This window comes from Telmatherina bonti (assembly GCF_933228915.1).
Source record: "Telmatherina bonti genome assembly, chromosome: 4".
Lineage (NCBI taxonomy): Eukaryota > Metazoa > Chordata > Actinopteri > Atheriniformes > Telmatherinidae > Telmatherina > Telmatherina bonti.
In genome coordinates, this window is record NC_136622.1 from 40,960,158 (window position 1) to 40,973,433 (window position 13,276).

The window sequence follows — 13,276 nt, forward strand, 5'->3', positions numbered from 1 at the left end:
ACCTGAGAGACCACACTCAGCAGGAAGTGGACCCAATGAAGACCCTGATGCTGAAGGTTTGATTTGAGGAGGACATGATTAGCTTTCAGACCATCATGAAAATAACTTCGAAACCTTCAGTGTCGCAGCTGCATCTCGGTTCTGCTGGTTGATTCAGAAAAACTCTGCTGCCAGACGTATTATTCTAATGTGCAGAGGAACCCAGGTTGTCAGAGGGAACATGTGAGGAGCTCTCAAGACAAAGGTGCTGAAAAACAATCTACACAGAACGTACAGAAAACATACAGCAAACATAAGAGAACATATGGAGAACACACAGAGAACATATGAAAAACACATAGAGAACATATGGAGAACACACAGAGAACATGTGAAAAACATAGAGAACATATGGAACACACAGAGAACATATGAAAAACACACAGAGAACATGTGAAAAACACAGAGAACATATGGAGAACACATAGAGAACATATGGAGAACACACAGAGAACATGTGAAAAACACAGAGAACATATGGAGAACACACAGAGAACATGTGAAAAACACAGAGAACATATGGAGAACACACAGAGAACATGTGAAAAACACAGAGAACATATGGAGAACACAGAGAACATATGGAGAACACAGAGAACATATGGAGAACACACAGAGAACATATGAAAAACACAGAGAACATATGGAGAACACACAGAGAACATGTGAAAAACACAGAGAACATATGGAGAACACATAGAGAACATATGGAGAACACACAGAACATATGGAGAACACACAGAGAACATATGAAAAACACAGAGAACATATGGAGAACACACAGAGAACATGTGAAAAACACAGAGAACATATGGAGAACACACAGAGAACATATGAAAAACACAGAGAACATATGGAGAACACACAGAGAACATGTGAAAAACACAGAGAACATATGGAGAACACACAGAGAACATGTGAAAAACACAGAACATATGGAGAACACAGAGAACATGTGAAAAACACAGAGAACATATGGAGAACACAGAGAACATGTGAAAAACACAGAGAACATATGGAGAACACATAGAGAACATATGGAGAACACACAGAGAACATGTGAAAAACACATAGAGAACATATGGAGAACACACAGAGAACATGTGAAAAACACATAGAGAACATATGGAGAACACACAGAGAACATGTGAAAAACACAGAGAACATATGGAGAACACAGAGAACATATGAAAAACACATAGAGAACATATGGAGAACACACAGAGAACATGTGAAAAACACATAGAGAACATATGGAGAACACACAGAGAACATGTGAAAAACACATAGAGAACATATGGAGAACACACAGAGAACATGTGAAAAACACAGAGAACATATGGAGAACACAGAGAACATATGAAAAACACATAGAGAACATATGGAGAACACACAGAGAACATGTGAAAAACACAGAGAACATATGGAGAACACATAGAGAACATATGGAGAACACACAGAGAACATGTGAAAAACACATAGAGAACATATGGAGAACACACAGAGAACATGTGAAAAACACATAGAGAACATATGGAGAACACACAGAGAACATGTGAAAAACACAGAGAACATATGGAGAACACAGAGAACAAATGGAGAACACAGAAAACATATGGAGAACACACAGAGAACATATGAAAAACACAGAGAACATATGGAGAACACACAGAGAACATGTGAAAAACACAGAGAACATATGGAGAACACATAGAGAACATATGGAGAACACACAGAACATATGGAGAACACACAGAGAACATATGAAAAACACAGAGAACATATGGAGAACACACAGAGAACATGTGAAAAACACAGAGAACATATGGAGAACACACAGAGAACATATGAAAAACAGAGAACATATGGAGAACACACAGAGAACATGTGAAAAACACAGAGAACATATGGAGAACACACAGAGAACATGTGAAAAACACAGAGAACATATGGAGAACACAGAGAACATGTGAAAAACACAGAGAACATATGGAGAACACATAGAGAACATATGGAGAACACATAGAGAACATATGGAGAACACACAGAGAACATGTGAAAAACACATAGAGAACATATGGAGAACACACAGAGAACATGTGAAAAACACATAGAGAACATATGGAGAACACACAGAGAACATGTGAAAAACACAGAGAACATATGGAGAACACAGAGAACATATGAAAAACACATAGAGAACATATGGAGAACACACAGAGAACATGTGAAAAACACATAGAGAACATATGGAGAACACACAGAGAACATGTGAAAAACACATAGAGAACATATGGAGAACACACAGAGAACATGTGAAAAACACAGAGAACATATGGAGAACACAGAGAACATATGAAAAACACATAGAGAACATATGGAGAACACACAGAGAACATGTGAAAAACACAGAGAACATATGAACACACGGAGAACATGTGAAAAACACAGAGAACATATGGAGAACACACAGAGAACATGTGAAAAACACAGAGAACATATGGAGAACACACAGAGAACATATGGAGAACACATAGAGAACATATGGAGAACACAGAGAACATATGGAGAACACACAGAGAACATATGAAAAACACAGAACATATGAAAAACACAGAACATATGGAGAACATACAGAGAACATATGGAGAACACAGAGAACATATGGAGAACACACAGAGAACATATGGAGAACACACAGAGAACATATGAAAAACACAGAGAACATATGGAGAACACACAGAGAACATGTGAAAAACACAGAGAACATATGGAGAACACACAGAGAACATGTGAAAAACACAGAGAACATGTGAAAAACACAGAGAACATATGGAGAACACATAGAGAACATATGGAGAACACATAGAGAACATATGGAGAACACACAGAGAACATGTGAAAAACACATAGAGAACATATGGAGAACACACAGAGAACATGTGAAAAACACATAGAGAACATATGGAGAACACACAGAGAACATGTGAAAAACACAGAGAACATATGGAGAACACAGAGAACATATGAAAAACACATAGAGAACATATGGAGAACACACAGAGAACATGTGAAAAACACATAGAGAACATATGGAGAACACACAGAGAACATGTGAAAAACACAGAGAACATATGGAGAACACAGAGAACATATGAAAAACACACAGAGAACATATGGAGAACACACAGAGAACATGTGAAAAACACAGAGAACATATGGAGAGCACACAGAGAACATGTGAAAAACACAGAGAACATATGGAGAACACACAGAGAACATATGGAGAACACATAGAGAACATATGGAGAACACAGAGAACATATGGAGAACACACAGAGAACATATGAAAAACACAGAGAACATATGGAGAACACACAGAGAACATATGGAGAACACAGAGAACATATGGAGAACACATAGAGAACATATGGAGAACACAGAGAACATATGGAGAACACACAGAGAACATATGGAGAACACATAGAGAACATATGGAGAACACACAGAGAACATATGGAGAACACACAGAGAACATATGGAGAACACACAGAGAACATATGGAGAACACACAGAGAACATATGGAGAACACACAGAACATATGGAGAACACATAGAGAACATATGGAGAACACACAGAGAACATATGGAGAACACACAGAGAACATATGGAGAACACATAGAGAACATATGGAGAACACATAGAGAACATATGGAGAACACATAGAGAACATATGGAGAACACACAGAACATATGAAAAACACATAGAGAACATATGGAGAACACACAGAGAACATATGAAAAACACACAGAGAACATATGGAGAACACATAGAGAACATATGGAGAACACACAGAGAACATATGAAAAACACAGAGAACATATGGAGAACCCACAGAGAACATATGGAGAACACAGAGAACATATGGAGAACACACAGAGAACATATGAAAAACACATAGAGAACATATGGAGAACACATAGAGAACATATGGAGAACACACAGAGAACATATGGAGAACACACAGAGAACATATGGAGAACACACAGAGAACATATGGAGAACACACAGAGAACATATGGAGAACACATAGAGAACATATGGAGAACACACAGAGAACATATGGAGAACACACAGAGAACATATGGAGAACACACAGAGAACATATGGAGAACACATAGAGAACATATGGAGAACACACAGAGAACATATGAAAAACACACAGAGAACATATGGAGAAGCCACAGAGAACATATGGAGAACACATAGAGAACATATGGAGAACACACAGAGAACATATGGAGAACCCACAGAGAACATATGGAGAACACATAGAGAACATATGGAGAACACACAGAGAACATATGGAGAACCCACAGAGAACATATGGAGAACACATAGAGAACATATGGAGAACACACAGAGAACATATGAAAAACACATAGAGAACATATGGAGAACACACAGAGAACATATGGAGAACACACAGAGAACATATGGAGAACACATAGAGAACATATGGAGAACACACAGAGAACATATGAAAAACACACAGAGAACATATTGAGAACACATAGAGAACATATGGAGAACACACAGAGAACATATGAAAAACACATAGAGAACATATGGAGAACACACAGAGAACATATGAAAAACACATAGAGAACATATGGAGAACACACAGAGAACATATGAAAAACACACAGAGAACATATTGAGAACACATAGAGAACATATGGAGAACACACAGAGAACATATGAAAAACACATAGAGAACATATGGAGAACACACAGAGAACATATGGAGAACACATAGAGAACATATGGAGAACACATAGAGAACATATGGAGAACACATAGAGAACATATGGAGAACACATAGAGAACATATGGAGAACACACAGAGAACATATGGAGAACACACAGAGAACATATGGAGAACACACAGAGAACATATGGAGAAGCCACAGAGAACATATGGAGAACACATAGAGAACATATGGAGAACACACAGAGAACATATGGAGAACCCACAGAGAACATATGGAGAACACACAGAGAACATATGGAGAACCCACAGAGAACATATGGAGAACACATAGAGAACATATGGAGAACACACAGAGAACATATGAAAAACACATAGAGAACATATGGAGAACACACAGAGAACATATGGAGAACACACAGAGAACATATGGAGAACACATAGAGAACATATGGAGAACACACAGAGAACATATGAAAAACACACAGAGAACATATTGAGAACACATAGAGAACATATGGAGAACACACAGAGAACATATGAAAAACACATAGAGAACATATGGAGAACACACAGAGAACATATGAAAAACACATAGAGAACATATGGAGAACACATAGAGAACATATGGAGAACACATAGAGAACATATGGAGAACACACAGAGAACATGTGAAAAACACATAGAGAACATATGGAGAACACACAGAGAACATGTGAAAAACACATAGAGAACATATGGAGAACACACAGAGAACATGTGAAAAACACAGAGAACATATGGAGAACACAGAGAACATATGAAAAACACATAGAGAACATATGGAGAACACACAGAGAACATGTGAAAAACACATAGAGAACATATGGAGAACACACAGAGAACATGTCAAAAACACATAGAGAACATATGGAGAACACACAGAGAACATGTGAAAAACACAGAGAACATATGGAGAACACAGAGAACATATGAAAAACACACAGAGAACATATGGAGAACACACAGAGAACATGTGAAAAACACAGAGAACATATGGAGAACACACAGAGAACATGTGAAAAACACAGAGAACATATGGAGAACACACAGAGAACATATGGAGAACACATAGAGAACATATGGAGAACACAGAGAACATATGGAGAACACACAGAGAACATATGAAAAACACAGAACATATGAAAAACACAGAGAACATATGGAGAACACACAGAGAACATATGGAGAACACAGAGAACATATGGAGAACACATAGAGAACATATGGAGAACACAGAGAACATATGGAGAACACACAGAGAACATATGGAGAACACATAGAGAACATATGGAGAACACACAGAACATATGGAGAACACACAGAGAACATATGGAGAACACACAGAGAACATATGGAGAACACACAGAGAACATATGGAGAACACACAGAGAACATATGGAGAACACACAGAGAACATATGGAGAACACATAGAGAACATATGGAGAACACATAGAGAACATATGGAGAACACATAGAGAACATATGGAGAACACACAGAACATGAAAAACACATAGAGAACATATGGAGAACACACAGAGAACATATGAAAAACACACAGAGAACATATGGAGAACACATAGAGAACATATGGAGAACACACAGAGAACATATGAAAAACACAGAGAACATATGGAGAACCCACAGAGAACATATGGAGAACACAGAGAACATATGGAGAACACACAGAGAACATATGAAAAACACATAGAGAACATATGGAGAACACATAGAGAACATATGGAGAACACACAGAGAACATATGGAGAACACACAGAGAACATATGGAGAACACACAGAGAACATATGGAGAACACACAGAGAACATATGGAGAACACACAGAGAACATATGGAGAACACATAGAGAACATATGGAGAACACACAGAGAACATATGGAGAACACACAGAGAACATATGGAGAACACACAGAGAACATATGGAGAACACACAGAGAACATATGAAAAACACACAGAGAACATATGGAGAAGCCACAGAGAACATATGGAGAACACATAGAGAACATATGGAGAACACACAGAGAACATATGGAGAACCCACAGAGAACATATGGAGAACACATAGAGAACATATGGAGAACACACAGAGAACATATGGAGAACCCACAGAGAACATATGGAGAACACATAGAGAACATATGGAGAACACACAGAGAACATATGAAAAACACATAGAGAACACATGGAGAACACACAGAGAACATATGGAGAACACACAGAGAACATATGGAGAACACATAGAGAACATATGGAGAACACATAGAGAACATATGGAGAACACACAGAGAACATGTGAAAAACACATAGAGAACATATGGAGAACACACAGAGAACATGTGAAAAACACATAGAGAACATATGGAGAACACACAGAGAACATGTGAAAAACACAGAGAACATATGGAGAACACAGAGAACATATGAAAAACACATAGAGAACATATGGAGAACACACAGAGAACATGTGAAAAACACATAGAGAACATATGGAGAACACACAGAGAACATGTGAAAAACACATAGAGAACATATGGAGAACACACAGAGAACATGTGAAAAACACAGAGAACATATGGAGAACACAGAGAACATATGAAAAACACATAGAGAACATATGGAGAACACACAGAGAACATGTGAAAAACACAGAGAACATATGAACACACAGAGAACATGTGAAAAACACAGAGAACATATGGAGAACACACAGAGAACATGTGAAAAACACAGAGAACATATGGAGAACACACAGAGAACATATGGAGAACACATAGAGAACATATGGAGAACACAGAGAACATATGGAGAACACACAGAGAACATATGAAAAACACAGAACATATGAAAAACACAGAACATATGGAGAACATACAGAGAACATATGGAGAACACAGAGAACATATGGAGAACACAGAGAACATATGGAGAACACACAGAGAACATATGAAAAACACAGAGAACATATGGAGAACACACAGAGAACATGTGAAAAACACAGAGAACATATGGAGAACACACAGAGAACATGTGAAAAACACAGAACATATGGAGAACACAGAGAACATGTGAAAAACACAGAGAACATATGGAGAACACATAGAGAACATATGGAGAACACATAGAGAACATATGGAGAACACACAGAGAACATGTGAAAAACACATAGAGAACATATGGAGAACACACAGAGAACATGTGAAAAACACATAGAGAACATATGGAGAACACACAGAGAACATGTGAAAAACACAGAGAACATATGGAGAACACAGAGAACATATGAAAAACACATAGAGAACATATGGAGAACACACAGAGAACATGTGAAAAACACATAGAGAACATATGGAGAACACACAGAGAACATGTGAAAAACACATAGAGAACATATGGAGAACACACAGAGAACATGTGAAAAACACAGAGAACATATGGAGAACACAGAGAACATATGAAAAACACACAGAGAACATATGGAGAACACACAGAGAACATGTGAAAAACACAGAGAACATATGGAGAACACACAGAGAACATGTGAAAAACACAGAGAACATATGGAGAACACACAGAGAACATATGGAGAACACAGAGAACATATGGAGAACACAGAGAACATATGGAGAACACACAGAGAACATATGAAAAACACAGAACATATGAAAAACACAGAGAACATATGGAGAACACACAGAGAACATATGGAGAACACAGAGAACATATGGAGAACACATAGAGAACATATGGAGAACACACAGAGAACATATGGAGAACACATAGAGAACATATGGAGAACACACAGAGAACATATGGAGAACACACAGAGAACATATGGAGAACACACAGAGAACATATGGAGAACACAGAGAGAACATATGGAGAACACACAGAGAACATATGGAGAACACATAGAGAACATATGGAGAACACACAGAGAACATATGGAGAACACACAGAGAACATATGGAGAACACATAGAGAACATATGGAGAACACACAGAGAACATATGGAGAACACATAGAGAACATATGGAGAACACACAGAACATATGAAAAACACATAGAGAACATATGGAGAACACACAGAGAACATATGAAAAACACACAGAGAACATATGGAGAACACACAGAGAACATATGGAGAACACACAGAGAACATATGAAAAACACAGAGAACATATGGAGAACCCACAGAGAACATATGGAGAACACAGAGAACATATGGAGAACACACAGAGAACATATGAAAAACACATAGAGAACATATGGAGAACACATAGAGAACATATGGAGAACACACAGAGAACATATGGAGAACACACAGAGAACATATGGAGAACACACAGAGAACATATGGAGAACACACAGAGAACATATGGAGAACACACAGAGAACATATGGAGAACACATAGAGAACATATGGAGAACACACAGAGAACATATGGAGAACACACAGAGAACATATGGAGAACACACAGAGAACATATGGAGAACACATAGAGAACATATGGAGAACACACAGAGAACATATGAAAAACACACAGAGAACATATGGAGAAGCCACAGAGAACATATGGAGAACACATAGAGAACATATGGAGAACACACAGAGAACATATGGAGAACCCACAGAGAACATATGGAGAACACATAGAGAACATATGGAGAACACACAGAGAACATATGGAGAACCCACAGAGAACATATGGAGAACACATAGAGAACATATGGAGAACACACAGAGAACATATGAAAAACACATAGAGAACATATGGAGAACACACAGAGAACATATGGAGAACACACAGAGAACATATGGAGAACACATAGAGAACATATGGAGAACACACAGAGAACATATGAAAAACACACAGAGAACATATTGAGAACACATAGAGAACATATGGAGAACACACAGAGAACATATGAAAAACACATAGAGAACATATGGAGAACACACAGAGAACATATGAAAAACACATAGAGAACATATGGAGAACACACAGAACATATGGAGAACACACAGAGAACATATGGAGAACACACAGAGAACATATGGAGAACACACAGAGAACATATGGAGAACACACAGAGAACATATGGAGAACACACAGAGAACATATGGAGAACACACAGAGAACATATGGAGAACACACAGAGAACATATGGAGAACACATAGAGAACATATGGAGAACACACAGAGAACATATGAAAAACACACAGAGAACATATGGAGAAGCCACAGAGAACATATGGAGAACACATAGAGAACATATGGAGAACACACAGAGAACATATGGAGAAACCACAGAGAACATATGGAGAACACATAGAGAACATATGGAGAACACACAGAGAACATATGGAGAACCCACAGAGAACATATGGAGAACACATAGAGAACATATGGAGAACACACAGAGAACATATGAAAAACACATAGAGAACATATGGAGAACACACAGAGAACATATGGAGAACACACAGAGAACATATGGAGAACACATAGAGAACATATGGAGAACACACAGAGAACATATGAAAAACACACAGAGAACATATTGAGAACACATAGAGAACATATGGAGAACACACAGAGAACATATGAAAAACACATAGAGAACATATGGAGAACACACAGAGAACATATGAAAAACACATAGAGAACATATGGAGAACACACAGAACATATGGAGAACACATAGAGAACATATGGAGAACACACAGAGAACATATGAAAAACACACAGAGAACATATGGAGAACACATAGAGAACATATGAAAAACACAGAGAACATATGGAGAACCCACAGAGAACATATGAAAAACACAGAGAACATATGGAGAACACACAGAGAACATATGGAGAACACACAGAGAACATATGGAGAACACAGAACATATGGAGAACACATAGAGAACATATGGAGAACACACAGAGAACATATGAAAAAAACATAGAGAACATATGGAGAACACACAGAGAACATATGGAGAACACACAGAGAACATATGAAAAACACATAGAGAACATATGGAGAACACACAGAGAACATATGGAGAACACATAGAGAACATATGGAGAACACATAGAGAACATATGGAGAACACATAGAGAACATATGGAGAACACACAGAGAACATATGGAGAACACACAGAGAACATATGGAGAACACACAGAGAACATATGGAGAACACACAGAGAACATATGAAAAACACAGAGAACATATGGAGAACACACAGAGAACATATGGAGAACACATAGAGAACATATGGAGAACACACAGAGAACATATGGAGAACACACAGAGAACATATGGAGAACACACAGAGAACATATGGAGAACACATAGAGAACATATGGAGAACACAGAGAACATATGGAGAACACACAGAGAACATATGGAGAACACATAGAGAACATATGGAAAACACACAGAGAACATATGGAGAACACATAGAGAACATATGGAGAACACACAGAGAACATATGGAGAACACACAGAGAACATATGGAGAACACACAGAGAACATATGGAGAACACACAGAGAACATATGGAAAACACATAGAGAACATATTGAGAACACACAGAGAACATATGAAAAACACACAGAGAACATATGGAGAACACACAGAGAACATATGAAAAACACACAGAGAACATATGGAGAACACACAGAGAACATATGGAGAACACATAGAGAACATATGGAGAACCCACAGAGAACATATGGAGAACACATAGAGAACATATGGAGAACCCACAGAGAACATATGGAGAACACATAGAGAACATATGGAGAACACACAGAGAACATATGAAAAACACAGAGAGAACATATGGAGAACACACAGAGAACATATGGAGAACACATAGAGAACATATGGAGAACACACAGAGAACATATGAAAAACACACAGAGAACATATGGAGAACACATAGAGAACATATGGAGAACACACAGAGAACATATGAAAAACACAGAGAACATATGGAGAACACACAGAGAACATATGAAAAACACATAGAGAACATATGGAGAACACACAGAGAACATATGGAGAACACAGAGAACATATGGAGAACACACAGAGAACATATGAAAAACACACAGAGAACATATGGAGAACACATAGAGAACATATGGAGAACCCACAGAGAACATATGGAGAACACACAGAGAACATATGGAGAACACACAGAGAACATATGAAAAACACACAGAACATATGGAGAACACACAGAGAACATATGGAGAACACACAGAGAACATATGGAGAACACACAGAGAACATATGGAAAACACATAGAGAACATATGGAGAACACACAGAGAACATATGAAAAACACATAGTGAACATATGGAGAACACATAGAGAACATATGGAGAACACACAGAGAACATATGAAGAACACACAGAGAACATATGGAGAACACATAGAGAACATATGAAAAACACACAGAGAACATATGGAGAACACATAGAGAACATATGGAGAACACAGAGAACATATGAAAAACACACAGAGAACATATGGAGAACACACAGAGAACATATGAAGAACACACAGAGAACATATGGAGAACACATAGAGAACATATGAAAAACACAGAGAACATATGGAGAACACACAGAGAACATATGGAGAACACAGAGAGAACATATGAAAAACACAGAGAACATATGGAGAACACATAGAGAACATATGGAGAACCCACAGAGAACATATGGAGAACACACAGAGAACATATGGAGAACACACAGAGAACATATGGAGAACACACAGAGAACATATGGAGAACACACAGAGAACATATGGAGAACACATAGAGAACATATGGAGAACACACAGAGAACATATGAAAAACACAGAGAACATATGGAGAACACATAGAGAACATATGGAGAACACACAGAGAACATATGAACACACAGAGAACATATGGAGAACACATAGAGAACATATGGAGAACACACAGAAAACATATGAAAAACACACAGAGAACATATGGAGAACCCACAGAGAACATATGGAGAACACATTGAGAACATATGGAGAACACACAGAGAACATATGTAGAACATATAGAGAACACAGAGAACATATAGAGAACACAGAGAACATATGGAGAACACACAGAGAACATATGAAAAACACACAGAGAACATATGGAGAACCCACAGAGAACATATGGAGAACACATTGAGAACATATGGAGAACACACAGAGAACATATGGAGAACACACAGAGAACATATGGAGAACACAGAACATATGGAGAACACATAGAGAACATATGGAGAACACACAGAGAACATATGGAGAACATATAGAGAACACAGAGAACATATGGAGAACACATAGAGAACATATGGAGAACACAGAGAACATATG

The 13,276-nt window shown here is 37.7% G+C and overlaps 1 protein-coding gene across 1 annotated transcript in view; it reads right to left on the reverse strand.

The window, feature by feature from the left end:
* grm6a (glutamate receptor, metabotropic 6a) overlaps positions 1-13,276 on the reverse strand; it is a gene marked incomplete at both ends in the record, with an annotated part of 106,264 nt that overhangs the window by 10,646 nt on the left and 82,342 nt on the right. The window lies entirely within an intron of this gene.